A 20,273-nucleotide genomic window follows, 5' to 3' on the forward strand; every position below is an offset into this window, starting at 1 on the left:
TCCATTATTTGATGGTATGATTAAATTACATTTAAGAATGATGCCATAGAGACAACTTGGTAGAGTCTGAAATATGTGGAGGAAACAAAGAATCAAAATCATGTATAATTAGTTTAGTAGATGTGATAATGGTAGATGGTTTAAGGAGTTTATTAGAGTTGGTCATGGATAATGTTGTTGGTAAAGGAAACAGCTAAATCAAATAATCTTCCCCTTGGAGTCATTTAGGTGAATGAATAGCATAAATACAAGTAGACCAAAGAGAACCTTCTATTCAATTGAAAACCTTATGGTAATTAAATAAATCTGGCCGACCAAACCCCCCATTAAGTTTGGAAAGTTTGAGGTTGACATAGTGACTGCATGGCAGTTTATGATGCCAACTCTGAGGATCCTGCTGTCCATAGAGGCATCTTCTTCCCGCCGGAGCCGTTACCCTGCCTCCCGCCGCCCCGCCGGCGATTGCAATCTTGCCGGTGAGGCCGCAGTGGGGAGTGCGGGCGGGGACTACAAGTCCCAGCAACCCTTGCGGTTCCCGCGGCACCTGTGACCCATCGTAACCGCGCCAGGAGGCGCATATAATTGCTGTGAGCTTCTGCTGATAGGGACCAACGCCGATCCTGTGAGGATCCTGCTGTCCATAGAGGCATCTTCTTCCCGCCGGAGCCGTTTCCCTGCCTCCCGCCGCCCCGCCGGCGATTGCAATCTTGCCGGTGAGGCCGCAGTGGGGAGTGCGGGCGGGGACTACAAGTCCTAGCAACCCTTGCGGTTCCCGCGGCACCTGTGACCCATCGTAACCGCGTCAGGAGGCGCATATAATTGCTGTGAGCTTCGCCTCGCGGGACGCAGGGCGAAGCCCGGGCAAAGGGCGGGCCCTCTTAGGCCCTCAGAGGCCCGAGGAGGACGGGGCGGGGCCATCCCCCCTGATTTCGTGACTACATGCTAGGACGAGGTAAAGAACACCTCTGTGGCGTTTTATCTACTGACCTTGACTCTGACCTAGGCCTTAAAAATACTACAATGCCCACTGAGACCTCACAAACAGTAGACGCTGACCAAGCATCGTTGTGGCTAGATGAGTTAAACTTTCTATGTAAAACCGCTCACATTTTAGTGGATTCACCGCTTCCTGTTGAAAGCTTCTGCGCATCACCCGACACTGTCAGCTCTTTGCAACCCCTCCCATCATCTAATCAAGATAACATCCAAAACACCCAAAGGCTCGCCAATTCTGATTCCTCATACGTTATAAGGAAATGTAATGGGGTTAACAACATGGGGAACCAACCTAAACCTCAAAAACTGTGCCTAAGCCCTACACTTCCTGCCAGTAACCCCTCTACGATATCTGAGTCTGCTGAGAAACCAGTTGTCCTACCATCTTCTATACAGGTGGAGCTATTATCCCTTATCGAACAACTGGTCAGCTCTATCATAACACCACTGCTAGATAAAATTAATATACTAGGGGACAGGCTGAAGGAATTGGAAGAAACCATCAAGTCCACCAAGTCCACCTTGCCAGCTAGCATAAATACTGTAGCACCCAAAAGTTCCCACCCGTCTTCTATTTCGAAAGACCCAAAGCCAACTATCCAAGGCAAAAGGGTCTTAACCCAACCAATAGTCCCCAATGTACCAGTCCCAATACTTCGCAGAACCCCCCCTACACCTACCTTCTCGCAACCTGCAGCCCCTAGAGCACACCATAACAAAGTCACACCCATCCAACTTCCCCCGGAGGCAGCTCCTTTTGTGTGTGTCCTCGCGGGAGTACCAGCACTTCCTCTCGGGAAAACCGAGAGACAACACGACTTGCTGAACAAGGTCAAATTCTGGTTGACCAACAATAAACCCTTGCCACCCAACCTTGTGGGTACAATAATGAGCGTTAGAAGGGTGGGTTGGCTGGGTTCCCTCCAAAAAGATATCGCTGGTGACTTAGTGCTTGTAAGATTTAGGCAGAGACATATTGCCCCGTACCAGCGCACCTGCACACCTCAAGTGGGAAACAGTCCAATCTCCGTTTGGGATTTGCACGACTTTTATCCTTGAATGTCTCGGTCCCCCACATCCAGTCTAACGGCAGGGTGTAACATGTTGACGGGCAGAAGTTTTCCTACTCATACCCGTCAAGAATCATTGCTCTACAGTTCTAAGTACTGGAACCCTTATTAATTTGCTGGTTGATCAAATTCTGACCTGTGCATGGTACGTTCTAACCAAGACACATACTCCCACGGGTTGGGCAAAAGTTTATTTTTTATTTTTATTTATGTAGACATTATGTATCATTGTATGTATGTTCTATTTACAACTGTTTTTTAAACTATGCTTTTATGATTTTTTGAACTAAAATCGAATAAAGCTATATATTGATTGAGTTGGTCATGGATAATGTTGTTGGTAAAGGAAACAGCTAAATAAATAATCTTCCCCTTGGAGTCATTTAGGTGAATGAATAGCATCAATACAAGTAGACCAAAGAGAACCTTCTATTCAATTGAAAACCTTATGGTAATTAAATAAATCTGGCCGACCAAACCCCCCATTAAGTTTGGAAAGTTTGAGGTTGACATAGTGACCGCATGGCAGTTTATGATGCCATAGAAATTTCAAAGTAATCCTATTTAGTTTTTTTATAGAATGTGAGAGGTAATTGTAATGGAAGCATTGATAAAGTCGAAAAAATAGTATTATGTTGATAGCTTCAAGTTTTCTCCACCATGACAAATACAATGGAGACTGTGAGAAGTTGGCCTGGTATATAATGCTCACTAGTTCTAGTGATCACTTTGTACCATGCCAAGCAACCCTTATGATGATGGTTGTAATTCAACCTTGTAGACCAGTTATCCTAGTGGTAACGTGGACAAAGCAGTCTTAGGCTAAACTCTGAAAGGCATGTGAAGCCAGCTGTTATACCATACACAACCCCCTTGAATACCAAATGAAAGGGACACCACACAGATATATATTGAAAATATATATTGATTTATTAACTATTAAAATCCCCTGGACTCTTTATGAGCACAGAAGCACAAGCGTTAAATCACAAGACAGTTTAAAATACACAAAAGTTGCACAATATGGATGAGCCCTAGGGGCCACCTAAACCATATACTAAGAAAGTGGTATAAGAGATACCAGGAGGAAAGTGAAGAGGCCTAGGGCCTTGGGAATCGCTGGAGCTATTCGAGACTGGAGTTAACTAAGTCGGGAAAGGCCCACGGGACTCGGGTGCAGTGTTCAAAGTGCACGCACTTCTCAATAAAAAGTCTATGGTGCGTAAAAAGCACAAAGTTAGAAAGTTAGGAACCTTCCGAGTGACCTACGGAGCTGAAACTTAAAACACAGGCCCTTGGGATGTGTACCAGTGCAGGGGCACCGGCGGAGCTGAGTTACCTCACCCACAGGAAGCGGGTGCACAGGGTCGAAGTTGTGTCGGGTTTCGTCACGCTGGTCGATGGTGCTTGGAGCTGAAGATGCTGCAGGCGGCTCGATGAGAAGAGTTCCGGTGGATCCAAGGGTGGATCTGAAGAGGTGAAGACCTGAAAGCAGAGAGGACAGTGTTCAAAGTCACTAGCCAGTGACTACCGTGGAACCAGATTGGAACCAGGCGATGTCGGGTGCAAACAGGCGTTGTCGGGTAGCTTCTTTCTGCAGCCACGTGGATACCCGGGGTCGAGGACGTCCAGGAGTCGGACACGAGCTGTCCCACGTAGGCTTCTCGCTGTTGGCGGTGTCGGCGACCTGATCGGAGCAAACAGGCCTTGGCAAATGCAAGCCACGCAGAAGTTGAAAGATGCTGTTCACTCGGACCAGCAAGGTCAGAGCGGGTGCTCCTTTTCACAGGAGCTTGGGTAGGTCTGGAGCAACCAGACCTGCTGTTTAAATCTTCGGGTTCGTCGCCAGGATGGCCGCTGACCACGTGGCTAGTGGCCGGGATGGCGCGTCGAGTGGCACAATGCAAAAGGGCCCCACGCAGATCGTGGAGATGCTGGAGGGCTGATCTTCGGTGCAAGGGCTGCTCGGTGGTGGGGGTTCTCAATCCCCAAAGCACAACGTCGAGGATGCCTCAGAAGCTGCGCAGTCAGCTTTTCGGGTGTCTTCCAAGAGGTCCGGTCCCACGTCACTCGGTGCCTCCACGGGTCCCTTCTTTGCAGGGACTGTGGATCGGGCTCTGAGAGGTCTGGGAATCTGGTTCTTGTCGGGCTCTGGGCTCGGGCTCCGGCGGGAGGCGGCGGCAAAGCAGACGTCGAGTTGCTGGTTGGTACCTGTGTTCACAGGGTGGTCACTCCTTGGCCACAAGGGAGATTCTCTTCAGTCTTCTGTGCAGCAGAATGTCGAAGTCCAGTCTTCTTCTTGTTTAAAGTTGATTTCGGGATGATCTGCTGTGCAATGGCACTGCTCCCCCTCTTATTCCCAATCTAGGGGGGTGGATCACCTACTAGGTCCCTCCTCTGGGAGGAACCAGGAAGGGGGGTGGTTACACCCCCTTTCCTTTGTCCAGCTCCGCGCCAGGACTGGGGCTGGAAGGCCCCAGAACCGGTTTGGGCTGGCCTATGCACGGGGACACCTTGTGTGCCCCGGGCATGTCTGATTCTATTCAGCCCTGTCCTACCCAATACACAAAATCCTGTCTGGGGTGGTGCTCGCACCTCCCAAGGCAGGAAACCCTTTGTCCAGGCCACCATCTGCCGAGTTTCGGTCAGCAGCAGGAGGCCAGACTTGTGTCTGTGGTGGCAGCGTCCATTTTGTGAAGCTGAGGCTCTGTTTAACTTTAACCGGGGTTAAGGCTACACACATGTCGTGTCCCTCTAGAAGGGTGGAATGCTATCCCCGTCGCCAGAATTGGCGAGGGGATAGTATTCCAATTCGTATGACACCTTACTCGACATGTTTTGATAAAGCCAAACCAAAGATAGCATTTAACCGCGAGGATTATAATGCACTTAAGAGTATATGGTATGGCAATATCCCGGAACAGCTTAGGGAGTTGTTCCCGACAGCTGCAGACAGGCTCAGCTCATGCCAGAGCACCATCTCACATATTTCCAAGCACTCTGCCTCCAGGATTGATGAGGCCTTCCATAGGAGTGGCTGATAGGAACATATGTGTCCAGTTTAGGGTTAGGCACAGACATACTGCGCCTAAGTAAGAGGTGGTTACACCGACTTACCCCAGCTGAGTGATCAGCCAGTTGTGTCAAATATGGAGGCCAGACCAGGGGTGGCACAATACGTGCTGCAGCCCCTGGTAGGCCTTGGATACACCTATGCCCTGGGCACCTAGGGTGCACTATTACAGGGGCTCATAAGGTGAACCAGTTCCAATTCGTAATGCACCTAGAGTGCATTGGCAGTAATTTAGAGAGAGAACAGCAGGCTGTGGGTCTGATTAGCAGGCCCACAGCCACATTAAGTCAGAAACCAGTGAAGCAAAAAGCAAAAATGTGGGGTGACCATAGGATAACAGACCCTACTCTCCTACATAACCCCCCCCCCAAACGCAGGGACATTAGACTAACCTTGACCAGTTGTGTCTTCATGTTCTAAGTGGAAGTACCTGGAGAGACCATCTGCGTTGCCATGGTCAGTCCCTGGGCGGTGCTCCACTGTAAAGTCCATCCCCTGTAGGGAAATGGACCACCTGAGTAATTTGGGGTTTTCACCCTTCATCTGATTAAGCCATAGGAGGGGCTTATGGTCGGTCTGAATCTTGAAGTGAGTGCCAAATAAGTATGGTCTCAACTTCTTCAGGGCCCACACCACAGCAAAGGCCTCCCTCTCTATAGCTGACCAACGTTTCTCTCTGGGGGTCAGCCTTCTGCTAATGAAAGCAATGGGCTGGTCCTGGCCATCTACATTAAGTTGTGAAAGCACTGCTCCCACTCCCAACTCAGAAGCATCTGTTTGGACAATGAACTCTCTTGAGTAGTCAGGACTCTTCAGGATAGGTGCAGAGCACATGGCCTTCTTCAGGTCATCAAATGCCTTTTGACAGATTTCTGTCCACTGAACCTTTTTGGGCATCTTCTTGGATGTCAGATCATTAAGAGAAGTCACAATGGACCCATAGTTCTTAACAAACTTCCTGTAGTACCCAGTCAGGCCCAAGAAAGCTCTGACCTGAGTCTGGGTAGTTGGAGGGGACCAGTCCTTGATGGTCTGGATCTTACTCTCCAGTGGTTGAACTTGGCCTCCACCTACAAGGTGGCCCAGGTATACAACCTTGCTCTGCCCTATCTGGCACTTTGTTGCCTTGATAGTGAGGCCTGCCTTCTGCAGAGCCTCAAGCACTTCCTTCAGGTGGATCAGGTGATCCTCCCAGGTGGAGCTAAAGACAGCAATATCGTCCAGATAAGCTGCACAAAAGTCATCCAACCCAGTGAGGACTTGGTTCACCAACCTTTGGAAGGTGGCAGGTGCATTTTTCAAACCAAAGGGCATCACCACAAACTGATAATGCCCACCAGGGGTAGAAAATGCTGTTTTGGCTTTAGACTCCTCAGCTAACCTGATTTGCCAGTAGCCAGCTGTCAAGTCAAATGTGCTCAAATATTTGGCAGAAGCCAACTTGTCAATGAGCTCATCTGCCCTTGGAATAGGGTGTGCATCTGTCCTGGTGACAGCATTGAGTCCTCTGTAATCCACACAGAACCTCATCTCTCTCTTGCCATCTTTGGTGTGAGGTTTGGGGACCAGAACCACTGGGCTAGCCCAGGGGCTCTCTGAAGGCTCAATGACACCTAATTCCAACATCTTTTGCACCTCAGTCTTTATACAGTCCCTGACGTGGTCAGGTTGCCTGTAAATTTTGCTTTTTACAGGAAGACTGTCACCAGTGTCCACCACATGTGTACACCAGTTAGTCTGACTGGGTGTCAATGAGAACATATGCCTGTATGCCTGTAGAACTTGTCTGCAGTCATGTTGCTGATGTTCAGTGAGGCTGCCACCTAAGGCCACACCATCAACTGAGCCATCCTCAGGGTTCTGAGTGAGCAGGTCTGGGAGAGGGTCACTCTCTTCCTCCTGTCCCTCATCTGTAGCCATGAGCAAGCCCATGTCTGCCCTGCTGACATATGCCTTCAATCTGTTCACATGGAGCACCCTGTGGGGGCTCCTGGGAGTTCCTAGGTCCACCAAGTAGGTAACCTCTCCCTTCTTTTCCAGAATTGTATGGGGTCCAGACCACTTGTCTTGGAGTGCTGCTGGGGCCACTGGCTCCAACACCCATACCTTCTGTCCAGGCTGAAATTCAACAAGGACAGCCTTTTGGTCATGCCAAGCTTTTTGTAATTCTTGGCTAGCCTCAAGGTTTTTAGATGCCTTTTCCATGTACTCTGCCATCCTGGAGCGGAGACCAAGTACATAGTCCACTATGTCCTGTTTAGGCTTTTTGAGAGGTAACTCCCATCCTTCCTTCACTAGACACAGGGGTCCTCTTACAGGGTGCCCAAACAACAATTCAAAGGGGCTGAAGCCAACCCCCTTTTGAGGGACCTCTCTGTAAGCGAACAAAAGGCAGGGCAGAAGGATGTCCCATCTTCGCCTGAGCTTTTCAGGTAATCCTTTAATCATGCCCTTTAGGGTCTTGTTAAATCTCTCAACAAGCCCATTGCATTGTGGGTGATAAGGAGTGGTGAACTTGTAGTTGACACCACATTCCTTCCACATAGCTGTCAAATATCCAGACATGAAGTTGGTACCTCTATCTGATATTACCTCCTTAGGAAACCCCACTCTGGAGAAAACTCCAAGTAAGGCCCTGGCCACAACAGGAGCTGTTGTGGTCCTAAGGGGAATTGCCTCTGGGTACCTGGTGGCATGATCCACTACCACCAGTATGAATCTGTGCCCAGATGCTGTAGGGGGATCCATTGGTCCAACAATATCAATCCCCACTCGTTCAAAGGGAACCCCCACCACAGGTAGTGGTATCAGGGGGGCCTTTGTTGTTCCACCTGCTTTACCACTGGCTTGGCAGGTTTCACAGGAGCGACAAAACTCCTTGGTGTCTTCAGACATGTGAGGCCAGTGAAAGTGAGGGACAAGCCTGTCCCAAGTCTTGTTCTGGCCTAGGTGTCCTGCTAAAGGAATATCATGGGCCAAGGTGAGTAGGAAGCCCCTAAATTGCAGAGGTATAACCAACCTCCTGGTAGCACCAGGCTTGGGGTCTCTAGCCTCTGAATAAAGGAGTCCATCGTCCCAATATACTTTATGGGCACCTTGAGCATTCCCAGCAGCCTCAGCAGCAGCCTGCTGTCTGAGGGGTTCAAGAGAAGGACAGGTTAACTGAGCCTGCCCCAAGTCTGCCCTAGAAGGTCCCCCTGTCCCCAGAAACTCAACCTGATCAGGTTCAAGTTCTTCAGGGACAGTTCCTTCAGGGGTCTCAAGATCAGTTTCCTGTGAAGCCTGATCCTCACTTGTAGGCAGTTGGGAAGGCGCAGCCTTAACCCTCCTGTTCTTCTTCTTGGGAGGTACTTGGTCCATTGTTCCAGGATCCAAGACCTGAGGTTCAGAGAGGCACTTTTTGGCCTGTGACCTGGTCACAGCAAGGACATGTGATGATATCCCTAACATCTCTGCATGAGTCCTGTACTCAACTTCTGACCATAGAGAGTTCTCCAGGTCATTGCCCAACAAACATTCTACTGGGAGATCAGCACTAACCACAACTTTCTTTAGGCCAGTTACCCCTCCCCAGGAAAAGTTAACAAGTGCCACACTATGTGTAGTAGTGACATTGCTGGCATTGGTCACCAGGTAATCATCGCCTGGCATGTATTGTCCAGGGTCCACAAAGTTAGGTGTCACCATGGTGACACTGGCACATGTGTCCCTGTATGCTTGAGCCACTTTGTTGTTAATCAAAGGTGTCTGTCTGTATTTGCCCAGGTTACTGGGACTTATGTCAGGGGTCAAATCTATGTCCCCTTCACAAACCAGAACAGCCTGTGTAAGAGTTCTGACTAGGTCAGAATCTCCTTCAGTTCCCAAAGTGATTCCCACTGAACCCTTGGCTTGAGGACCAGCACTGCTAACTGTACTAGTGGGTGCAGGTGCCTTAGGGGCTGCAGTGCTGGGGGCTCCACCCTTTTTACACTCACTTGTCCAGTGAGAGGTGTTCTTACAAGTTTTACACCAGGGTTTCTTCTGACCTTCTTTCTTCTTCTTCTTGGAAGTTTGGGACCCACCCTCTGTCTCAGTTTGGGGCCCTGTTGAAGACTTCTGGTCTTTAGCTTTCTGCTCCCCACCCTTCTGGTCTGTTTTCTTCTGGTCACCACCCTGGTTCTGGTTCTGGTTCTTTTGCTTAACTCTGGTTCTTACCCATTTATCTGCCCTCTTTCCCAATTCTTGGGGAGAGGTCAAATCTGAGTCAACCAAATGTTGATGCAACTGCTGGTTCTGACAATTATTTAAAATTTGTTCTCTCATCAGCAAATTATACAATCCTTCATAGTCTGTAACCTTGCTTCCCAGCAACCATCCCGCCAGAGCCTTAGTGGCACACTCAACAAATTCAGACCAGTCCTGAGTCTGTGTCTTCTGGGTATCTCTGAACATTAACCTGTACTGTTCAGTGGTTAAGCCTAACCCATCAATCAGAGCACTCTTCAGGACCAGGTAGTTTCTAGAATCCCCATCACTAACTGTGAGGAGTCTGTCTCGGCCTCTACCTTCAAAGGAGAGCCACAAGATTGCTGCCCACTGCTCCTGAGGGATCTGCTGTACTCTGCAGGCTCTCTCCATTGCAGTAATCCATTTATGGATGTCATCCCCAGCTTTGTAGGGGGGCACAATCTTACTCAGGTTTCTACTATCAAAAGACCTGTCTTTATCCTTGTGGATATTGCTGCCACCAGTGGGTTCTATTACCCCACTCTCTCTAGGCTGTCTTGCTCTAGCAAGTTTCTCTTGGGCCAGGGCAATCTCTAACTCTTGTCTCTGGACCCTCAATTCAGCCTCTCTAATTTGAGATTCTCTCAATTTGGTCTCATGTTCCCTTCTCTGAGGGCTAGTCATCCTCCTTCTGGAGTGACCATGAGAACCTCTAGAAGCATAGGAGTTGTCAGAGTCACCTGAGTGAATCCTTCTCCTCCTAGGCTCCTGGTTAAGTCCACCTGGGGGTCTGAATGGGTTGTTACCTGATTCATTCCCAAGTTGACTTAAGTTAGCCTGGTTCAGTCTACTGACCAGCACCTGACTATTTCTGTCATCATCTGACTCACTGCTTTCCACCTCCTCCTCCTCTTCTTCTTCTTCCTCTACATCTATCTGAGGAGCTCCAGTGGTGGAGGCATCCTCATCTACCAGGATGATAGGGGCAGGGGTGTCTACAGTATCATCCTCTGAAGGATGGCCTCCTTCAGCATTCCCTGTGGGGTTTGCTTTAGAGGTCTTTAGAGCCTCAGACTGATCCAAGAGCTCTCTTAGGTGGTCTGTAGTAGGGGAAGGCCCTGTCTTCAGACCCCTTAAGACACAAAGCTGTCTTAATTCCTTAAAAGGAAAAATAGCAAACTGGGATGGTGCCCTTGGAGGGTCACTCTCAACAGGAGTAAGTCCACTGGACCCCTCTGTTCCAGACATTGCTCTAGTGTGGGTGGATGTGTTGCAATCTACCTACACTGGTGTTTACCTACTAAACCTATCTAGTAGTTGTAGCTAGGGTGTGCTACTCCCTTTGCTCTACAACAACTAAGTTCAGTAGAACTTATGTATACTAGTCTTGTTTTATATGTACCTAGCAGGTACCTGTATGATCTTTCAAATGATAATCTCAAAGATTGTAATGGTAAAACAACAGCAAGCTCAGATCCCAATCCGCTGCTCACCAATGTGAGAAGTTGGCCTGGTATATAATGCTCACTAGTTCTAGTGATCACTTTGTACCATGCCAAGCAACCCTTATGATGATGGTTGTAATTCAACCTTGTAGACCAGTTATCCTAGTGGTAACGTGGACAAAGCAGTCTTAGGCTAAACTCTGAAAGGCATGTGAAGCCAGCTGTTATACCATACACAACCCCCTTGAATACCAAATGAAAGGGACACCACACAGATATATATTGAAAATATATATTGATTTATTAACTATTAAAATCCCCTGGACTCTTTATGAGCACAGAAGCACAAGCGTTAAATCACAAGACAGTTTAAAATACACAAAAGTTGCACAATATGGATGAGCCCTAGGGGCCACCTAAACCATATACTAAGAAAGTGGTATAAGAGATACCAGGAGGAAAGTGAAGAGGCCTAGGGCCTTGGGAATCGCTGGAGCTATTCGAGACTGGAGTTAACTAAGTCGGGAAAGGCCCACGGGACTCGGGTGCAGTGTTCAAAGTGCACGCACTTCTCAATACAAAGTCTATGGTGCGTAAAAAGCACAAAGTTAGAAAGTTAGGAACCTTCCGAGTGACCTACGGAGCTGAAACTTAAAACACAGGCCCTTGGGATGTGTACCAGTGCAGGGGCACCGGCGGAGCTGAGTTACCTCACCCACAGGAAGCGGGTGCACAGGGTCGAAGTTGTGTCGGGTTTCGTCACGCTGGTCGATGGTGCTTGGAGCTGAAGATGCTGCAGGCGGCTCGATGAGAAGAGTTCCGGTGGATCCAAGGGTGGATCTGAAGAGGTGAAGACCTGAAAGCAGAGGGGACAGTGTTCAAAGTCACTAGCCAGTGACTACCGTGGAACCAGATTGGAACTAAGCATGGGCGGAAAATCCGTTCCGCTCGCGGATTTTGCGGATTTTCGGGAAATCCGCAATCCGCGAGATTTGCGAATTTCCCGCAAAATCCGCAAATCCGCGAGCAGCGGATTTTGCTCGCGCTGCTCGCACTGTTCGCGTGAGTTCGCGCCCCGCGAATAAGTGCAAAATTGCAGAAATACGATCTTAGCAAAACTGAAAGTAACTACTTACCAGGTTCAAAAGTTCAGGCACATCATTAGTAGCCATTTCCTGTAGTGCTTCCTGAGGGGCCCCTCCAGAGTTCAGTTGCCAGTTGAAACTATTATGTGACCCTGCTCTGAACCTCAGAATAGTTACACATATGCCACAAAGGTCCTGAATTACAGCTAAGGGAGACAAGCAGGAGCCAGGCTGGAAGTTAAAATCCATTAATCAGCCCCTAATTCATTATTGTCAGTTGGGGCAGGGCAGGTGTTGTAACTAATTTTGCAACAATGAAAGCACTTAGCAAGTGCAAAAGATCACTAATCAGGGCGCACTAAGGAAGCAGGTGCCAGCTAAAAAAATATTCTGTGACACATTAATCAGCCCCAAATTAATTCAGGTCACTTGAGGCAGGGAAGGTGTGCTTTGCTTTGCCGAAAATAATGTACACTGGACAACCAGAGGGTGTGGTGATGAAACAGAGGGTGGCATGGGTGGGCCAGAGGGTGGCATGAGTAGTCAGAGAGTGGCAGTGGTGACAGAGAGTGGCAGTGATGAAGAAGAGTGTCCCAAACAGGCTGGACACGTAGAAACAACAAGTTCGCAAAACTTGCGACCCGACAGGTAAGTTCGCAAATTGCGAAATTGTAAAAACCCTCGCGAACTGGCAGAAACACGGGCGAACACAAAAAAAAAAAAATCCGCAAATTCGCGGGAATTCGCGGATTTTGCGGATTGCGAATCCGCAAATCCGCAAAATTCGCGGATTGCCAATCCGCAAAATCCGCTCATGCTTAATTGGAACCAGGCGATGTCGGGTGCAAACAGGCGTTGTCGGGTAGCTTCTTTCTGCAGCCACGTGGATACCCGGGGTCGAGGACGTCCAGGAGTCGGACACGAGCTGTCCCACGTAGGCTTCTCGCTGTTGGCGGTGTCGGCGACCTGATCGGAGCAAACAGGCCTTGGCAAATGCAAGCCACGCAGAAGTTGAAAGATGCTGTTCACTCGGACCAGCAAGGTCAGAGCGGGTGCTCCTTTTCACAGGAGCTTGGGTAGGTCTGGAGCAACCAGACCTGCTGTTTAAATCTTCGGGTTCATCGCCAGGATGGCCGCTGACCACGTGGCTAGTGGCCGGGATGGCGCGTCGAGTGGCACAATGCAAAAGGGCCCCACGCAGATCGTGGAGATGCTGGAGGGCTGATCTTCGGTGCAAGGGCTGCTCGGTGGTGGGGGTTCTCAATCCCCAAAGCACAACGTCGAGGATGCCTCAGAAGCTGCGCAGTCAGCTTTTCGGGTGTCTTCCAAGAGGTCCGGTCCCACGTCACTCGGTGCCTCCACGGGTCCCTTCTTTGCAGGGACTGTGGATCGGGCTCTGAGAGGTCTGGGAATCTGGTTCTTGTCGGGCTCTGGGCTCGGGCTCCGGCGGGAGGCGGCGGCAAAGCAGACGTCGAGTTGCTGGTTGGTACCTGTGTTCACAGGGTGGTCACTCCTTGGCCACAAGGGAGATTCTCTTCAGTCTTCTGTGCAGCAGAATGTCGAAGTCCAGTCTGCTTCTTGTTTAAAGTTGATTTCGGGATGATCTGCTGTGCAATGGCACTGCTCCCCCTCTTATTCCCAATCTAGGGGGGTGGATCACCTACTAGGTCCCTCCTCTGGGAGGAACCAGGAAGGGGGGTGGTTACACCCCCTTTCCTTTGTCCAGCTCCGCGCCAGGACTGGGGCTGGAAGGCCCCAGAACCGGTTTGGGCTGGCCTATGCACGGGGACACCTTGTGTGCCCCGGGCATGTCTGATTCTATTCAGCCCTGTCCTACCCAATACACAAAATCCTGTCTGGGGTGGTGCTCGCACCTCCCAAGGCAGGAAACCCTTTGTCCAGGCCACCATCTGCCGAGTTTCGGTCAGCAGCAGGAGGCCAGACTTGTGTCTGTGGTGGCAGCGTCCATTTTGTGAAGCTGAGGCTCTGTTTAACTTTAACCGGGGTTAAGGCTACACACATGTCGTGTCCCTCTAGAAGGGTGGAATGCTATCCCCGTCGCCAGAATTGGCGAGGGGATAGTATTCCAATTCGTATGACACCTTACTCGACATGTTTTGATAAAGCCAAACCAAAGATAGCATTTAACCGTGAGGATTATAATGCACTTAAGAGTATATGGTATGGCAATATCCCGGAACAGCTTAGGGAGTTGTTCCCGACAGCTGCAGACAGGCTCAGCTCATGCCAGAGCACCATCTCACATATTTCCAAGCACTCTGCCTCCAGGATTGATGAGGCCTTCCATAGGAGTGGCTGATAGGAACATATGTGTCCAGTTTAGGGTTAGGCACAGACATACTGCGCCCCTGGTAGGCCTTGGATACACCTATGCCCTGGGCACCTAGGGTGCACTATTACAGGGGCTCATAAGGTGAACCAGTTCCAATTCGTAATGCACCTAGAGAGTGCATTGGCAGTAATTTAGAGAGAGAACAGCAGGCTGTGGGTCTGATTAGCAGGCCCACAGCCACATTAAGTCAGAAACCAGTGAAGCAAAAAGCAAAAATTTGGGGTGACCATAGGATAGCAGACCCTACTCTCCTACAGAGACCATTGACGAATTTTGACAGTAATTTTAGTGATCAAATTGTCACTTTTTTTTAAGTTGTATACAGCACAAACTAGACCCGAGACATCGGGTATCAAAGCACTTTTCATAGCATCTGTTTCATACATTAGGACACAGCCATTTTTGTTTGGCACAGGGACATTAGGTGATTTGCCCAGAATCACAGGATGTTGAGCGTCGTTCTGAGACTCAAACCTGGTTCCCCAGATTCGAGGTCGACCACTCTAGCCGTAAGGCTACATCCTCTCCCCAATTTAACGTATTTGAGTGAAGAAATTTTGATTCCCAAATTACGCTAATTTCTCTTTTTACCAAATAATATTGGTATTGTCTTACGCATCAGGTGTGCTATGGATAGTTAGATGAAACAATTCTGTTTTAGAAGTGTTTAGAGTGTAACCTGAAACATAAAAGTATTTGTTTATGAGATTTAACAACGCAGGCAAAGAGGTGGCCAGGTTGTTAGGATATATCTGCATAAGCAGATGTTTAAGTGTAATATTTGTGATGTTGATTCCTGTGATTTTGCTGGAATTACAGAAATATATTAAAAAATTAAAGGTTCAATTGCTGACAAAAAAGAAGAGGTAACAATAGACATTCTTGCTGGGTTCCTCTATAAAGAAAAAAAAGAATTAGATATCTGACCATTTGTCGTGCAGTTCTTATAGAACCTATATAGGATCTGCGTGTTTAGCCAACATACACTGCAGGATTGGTGTCAGACTGATTCAAGAAACCCCCATCGGGTATGGTGGCCTGTGAACCAGCTAGCTCACAGTGCCACTAGAAACTCTTCTTACCAATGGCGAGAATAGTTCTTGGTAACGATCGAACATGACAACCCTGATCCCTCAGGATGGTGGAAACAGTGTACTACTTTTCGTTCAGTCACTCGTGCTCACGCAATCTCAGAGAGTTACACAGAATAAACTGTGGGGGATGTTTTTCAATAAGTATTTATTGAACAGTTGTTATTCTGGTGTAAAATAGGTGCGCTGAAACAACCAATAGACAGATACAGATATAAATGATTAGAAGCACTAAGAAAGTAAAAGGATGGTAGATCTCTACCATTTTGCTATACCATCAATACAGGCAAGTGTATAAAATACATGACAATAAAAATGCATTCTCCTTTGTGACTGGGACGTCCATTACATAGCAGAAAAATTAGAATCAGGATACCTGCTACTAGAAACAGTGTTAGCAGAAAACCTTCAAAAATGCTTCCGAATACGGAGTGTATAAAGTTTGGTATAACTCTGAGGACCGTTAGAAAGGTGCTTAAGAGTCCCAAACCTATGTTCTTAAATAGGTGAACTATACCCGTCGTATCAGACATGTTAAAGATATGATTTACCAGTTCTGGCAAATGGAAGGGGCAGTTCGTATGTATGAGTGCCTGTATCTCAGCTGAGGACCATACAATCTGGAGATGAAAAGTCACCAAGGCGGAGGTTAAGGGCATGGTTTTCTTAAGAAGCATGCCTTTCATTCTGCTCAGAGTATCAAACTGTATAAAGGAAACATTCATCAAAGGCCATAACAGTGCCTCTCTGACTGGGTGTGTTGGTGGAAACAATACTTGCATGCAACAAGTAACCTTGGAGCTCACAGTGATGAGATATTCGATGCCCGGAAGCATCCCACAACAACCTTGATCGTTTAGCATCAAGTAACTCCCATGCAAAAGTAGCCTGAAGACTGGGGTAATCACGGCTGCCGGGGTACCCATCAAGTGACAGGACAGATTTGCTACTAAACTGTGCAGCATAATATCCTGGCATATGAGAGATGCACACAAAGCGTTCTCACCGTTTGCACTGCTTAGAAACACTTATAGGTGCATCGAAATCTGTACAGGAATTACCAAGATTCCTTGATGAATTCTCAACACATTTCTTCATATCTGCCTGCCTGTTGTTGTTCTAGGCAATACTGAAATTGGAAAGTTGTGACCGGTAATGTTATCTGGCCACGGGTCAACCATTCTGTGGACGGTGATTCTGCCACAGTAAAAGGTAGTCTATCCAGTTTTACAATATGCAGCATTGGATATTTTGCTCCCTTTTGTCCCATCTTCATCTGTTTTTCCATTAGATTGTATGCAGAAAACAGTGACGTACTGTTGATTAAAAGCCAAGGCACTTAACATGAGCGCAATGTCTCCAGAGTCCAGCTCAATACCATGATAGAACGTAATTGTGATTGCCCGTGCTGTAGTATGGACAAATCTTCTTCTAGTTCCTCAATAGCAGAAGATACAATGTTGCCCAGTGAATAAATCCTGGAAGTTAACATAGTCATGTCATTGTCAACTACGGCTAACACATTTTCTAAGTTATTCTTATCTATTTCTCGTAATTTCTCCGCTACTTCTTGTTGGAAGATTTTCCAAATTCCATTATAGACAGCATAATAGAAACGTTTTTGACGTGGCTTTCTGGGACCTAATAAAAAATCCTGTAGGTCCACATCCTCTGTAAGTAAGGATAAGTGTTGTTTCACCTGTTGTAGTGTTGAGGTTTTTAGCCAATCTAGGAATAATGTCCCAATACTGTATGATGTCACCACCCCTGGATGTTCCCTTTGTATATAGCATGAGTCTAGCCTGTGGATACTGAACCCTTCGGTTGTACCCTGGATCTTTCCTGACATCTATTAGGGTCTCTGGGCAAAACCAACCATCACTTCCAAATGGGGACTGATCTGTTGCATTGTAGAATGTCATATAAAGTAATCCCTTCTTATGATATAAAGTTACTCTTGGTATGTGACGGTGTTGGATCCAAGACGAGTTCAAATCCTTATTCTTGGCTATTTCAAGACAGGAAGTCTGTTGCACAGTATCATTTAGAAATATCATCTCTAAACAGCGCTTCTGTTCCCTGGACTTACCAGTCCCTAGAACTGATTTTAAGTATATAGTGTCTTTCCATAAGTCAAAACCCTGTTCAGACAGTTGGGTAATGAAGGAAGCAGTGTAAATCCGTTTGGTGTTAGCATTTATTTCTGTGCGAATGTCAGTGCAACCTTATAGTAATATGAGGTCAGTCTGAATTGTTAAACCTTGAAAAATATGAAAACATTTGCACAAAAATTATTTTCGGTGGTGTAGGGCAATGTTCCCATTGGTGATATGTGAAAACATTCGTAGGGTTACTGGATTTGTGTAAGAAATGATTACCAAAATGTTGTTAACATTACATAGTGTCAAAATGTGATGTCTCCTCTAACATTTCATTATTAGAAAATGCGGCAGATTGCTCTAAATCAGATAACATATTTGTTACAGTTTCAAAATTCCAATCATAAGAAAATGTACTGGAGGTAATGATATAATTTAAGGAAATTTTAAATAAATGTATTTTGTAAAGTTCCGTCGGACCAAATATATCATAATCAACTTTGTCCCATACTATACCATCAGGGACAGGAATTCCTGTAATTTTTACTGATGACAAGTCTCTTTCTTCACGATGTGATGAAACATGATGTTTTAAAATCAAATTCCCTTTTGATGCAGGAGAGCTATGGCGAAGGTAAGTTCCATTAATAATTAAGTGGAAAACAGTTACTAAGCCTATCCAGAAAATAAAGAACAGTATACCAGTGATAATCCAAAGTTGTACCCAAGGTGACATCATGTAAGTCTTTTTAAGAAAAATGAAGAAGTCTTTGATTTGTTGTTGATGAGATGTTGGGGCTGGCGTCGTTTCAGGTTCACTTGGATCTAAAGAAAAGGTATCAAAGTCAATGAAATAGCCAGATGCAGTTTGATCTATTTTAGGTAGTACTGCAGGATTTGTTGAACTTGTGGATGGCTCTTGTTGAGGCATATTTATGTAGAAATAAGTGTTAGATTGAATTGAAATTTGTCTTTCATTTTGAATGTCAGTTACAAGAGGAACGAGTTCCATGGCATTGTTACATAGTCCATCATTACGTACAGGTGACTCTTCAAACTTGATGAGCCTTTCTGTTTGAACTTCCTGTATGCTAGCGATAGGAGGGCGTCGGCTGCCCAGGGTCCCACGAGGCCTACTATTCAGTTTCAGCCACATAGTATGGTTTTATCAGATCAATGGAGACAAATCTTTTTTCCTTCTTTCCGGCAAGAAGTGGCAGAAGTACAGTTCTTGTCCCTTCAACTGCCAGGACAGGTACAGGTTTTCTGTATGATGGCCCAAATTATTTTTTGTCCACTTTCTTTTTTCTCACCAGATCCCCAACTTTAGGGACCCAGATAGGTCTTGCCATTACTGACTTGACTTCACCAGTGGCGGTCAATTTTACTTGCACATTGCTCTGTAGTGCGCTTGATTCATGCAAGTCCTGTAAAACAGCCAAACGTTTATTGATGTCAAAAGGTTTTTCATCTGACACTGTGCCTTCACAATCGAGATTAGGTAACCACATTTTCGTCTGAAAAAGGACCTCATAAAGAGTGACACCCCCTAGAGAACTTCTTGGCATGTTGTTCAATGCCCTCTGTACCTCATATAAGTGATTGACCCAACTACCACCCGTGCCTAATACTCTAGCTGTTAATGATTCCTTTAAGTTCCGGTTCTTCCTCTCCAAAACCGAATTTCCCTTGGGATGGTATGGAGAGCAACACCCAAATGTTCCATGGCTTTTATTTAAGCCCTAGAGTTAAAGGCACGGCCATGGTCAGAATGTAATGTGCCAACTGCGTATGTCCCTTTAAAGACTCGCAAATCTTTAATAACAGTTCGAGCGTCAGCAGAGTGCTGAGGCCATACCCTTAGGAATCTCCAGCAGGAATTCACTGCAACCATAATGTATTTGTAAGCCCCATTAGATTGTATGTGATCGCAGTGCTCCAAATAGACACACGCAAGGGGTCTGTCTGATATTAGCAATGGTGTCTGCGCTGGACAATATGGCTGAGATACCCGCCACCCCCTCTCAACACAATCCCCAAGGATGGGAAACCGGAAACAGTTCTGAACTTTTGGAAGGCGGGAGGGAGTGACCCTCCCGGCCGTATTTATTAAAATATGAAACAAAATCAAAACATTAAAATAACAGTTTCATATTATGTACAATTTCATTTCCACATTACGATGTTTGGCTAACCTTAACAGATCTCTAATACAAAGGTTCTCCTAGCCGAACTAACATCCTACAAAACATTTGACTTGAAATTGTACATCCTAACGTTAAGGGCCAACGGCAAGGTCGTAACCGGTGTCAGATCCCTAAACCAGAAATACCCCCCTCACTTGTGAGGGGAGCGACCGCACAGAGGCGTACCTCACGTGCATCTACCAATTTCCCTTTGACTTGACGGGGGCCCCAATGAACTCTACGCCATTTAACGGTCGTCCGAGGACTCGTGTGAGGTGTCTAAAAGGTAGCGTAAACCCCCTCCCAAACCCCACACAACTTACCCCATCTGCCGTCGCAGATGTCCTGGCCCCGGGAAATTCCCCAGGAGGGCCCGTAGCCCCTCCTATCCAGGAAGGGGCCTTGACCGCCTTTCCTTTCCTTCCGGCGGCCCATCCTTAGAAGGGACCGCCTCCCCGTTGAGGGGCCAATGGCCACCTCCCCCGAGCGCTCCCATCCGTAATGGGTGACGCCCCCCCATAGGGATCTTCCAATTACTGCTCACCGATCATGACCTTACCGCCACAGGCCGGATAGTTGACCGGCTATCCGGACCCCCCACAACAAATCCTGCCTAAAGGTCATGGTTTAAACTCTTTAGCCAAGCTATGAGGTCACCTATGAGTA

The 20,273-nt window shown here is 47.2% G+C and overlaps 1 protein-coding gene across 1 annotated transcript in view; it reads left to right on the forward strand.

Moving 5' to 3' along the window:
- Nucleotides 1-20,273, forward strand: part of ANKAR (ankyrin and armadillo repeat containing) — a 1,392,657-nt gene that overhangs the window by 973,366 nt on the left and 399,018 nt on the right. The window lies entirely within an intron of this gene.

Source organism: Lissotriton vulgaris, chromosome 2_1 (assembly GCF_964263255.1).
Source record: "Lissotriton vulgaris chromosome 2_1, aLisVul1.2, whole genome shotgun sequence".
Classification (NCBI taxonomy): Eukaryota; Metazoa; Chordata; class Amphibia; order Caudata; family Salamandridae; genus Lissotriton; species Lissotriton vulgaris.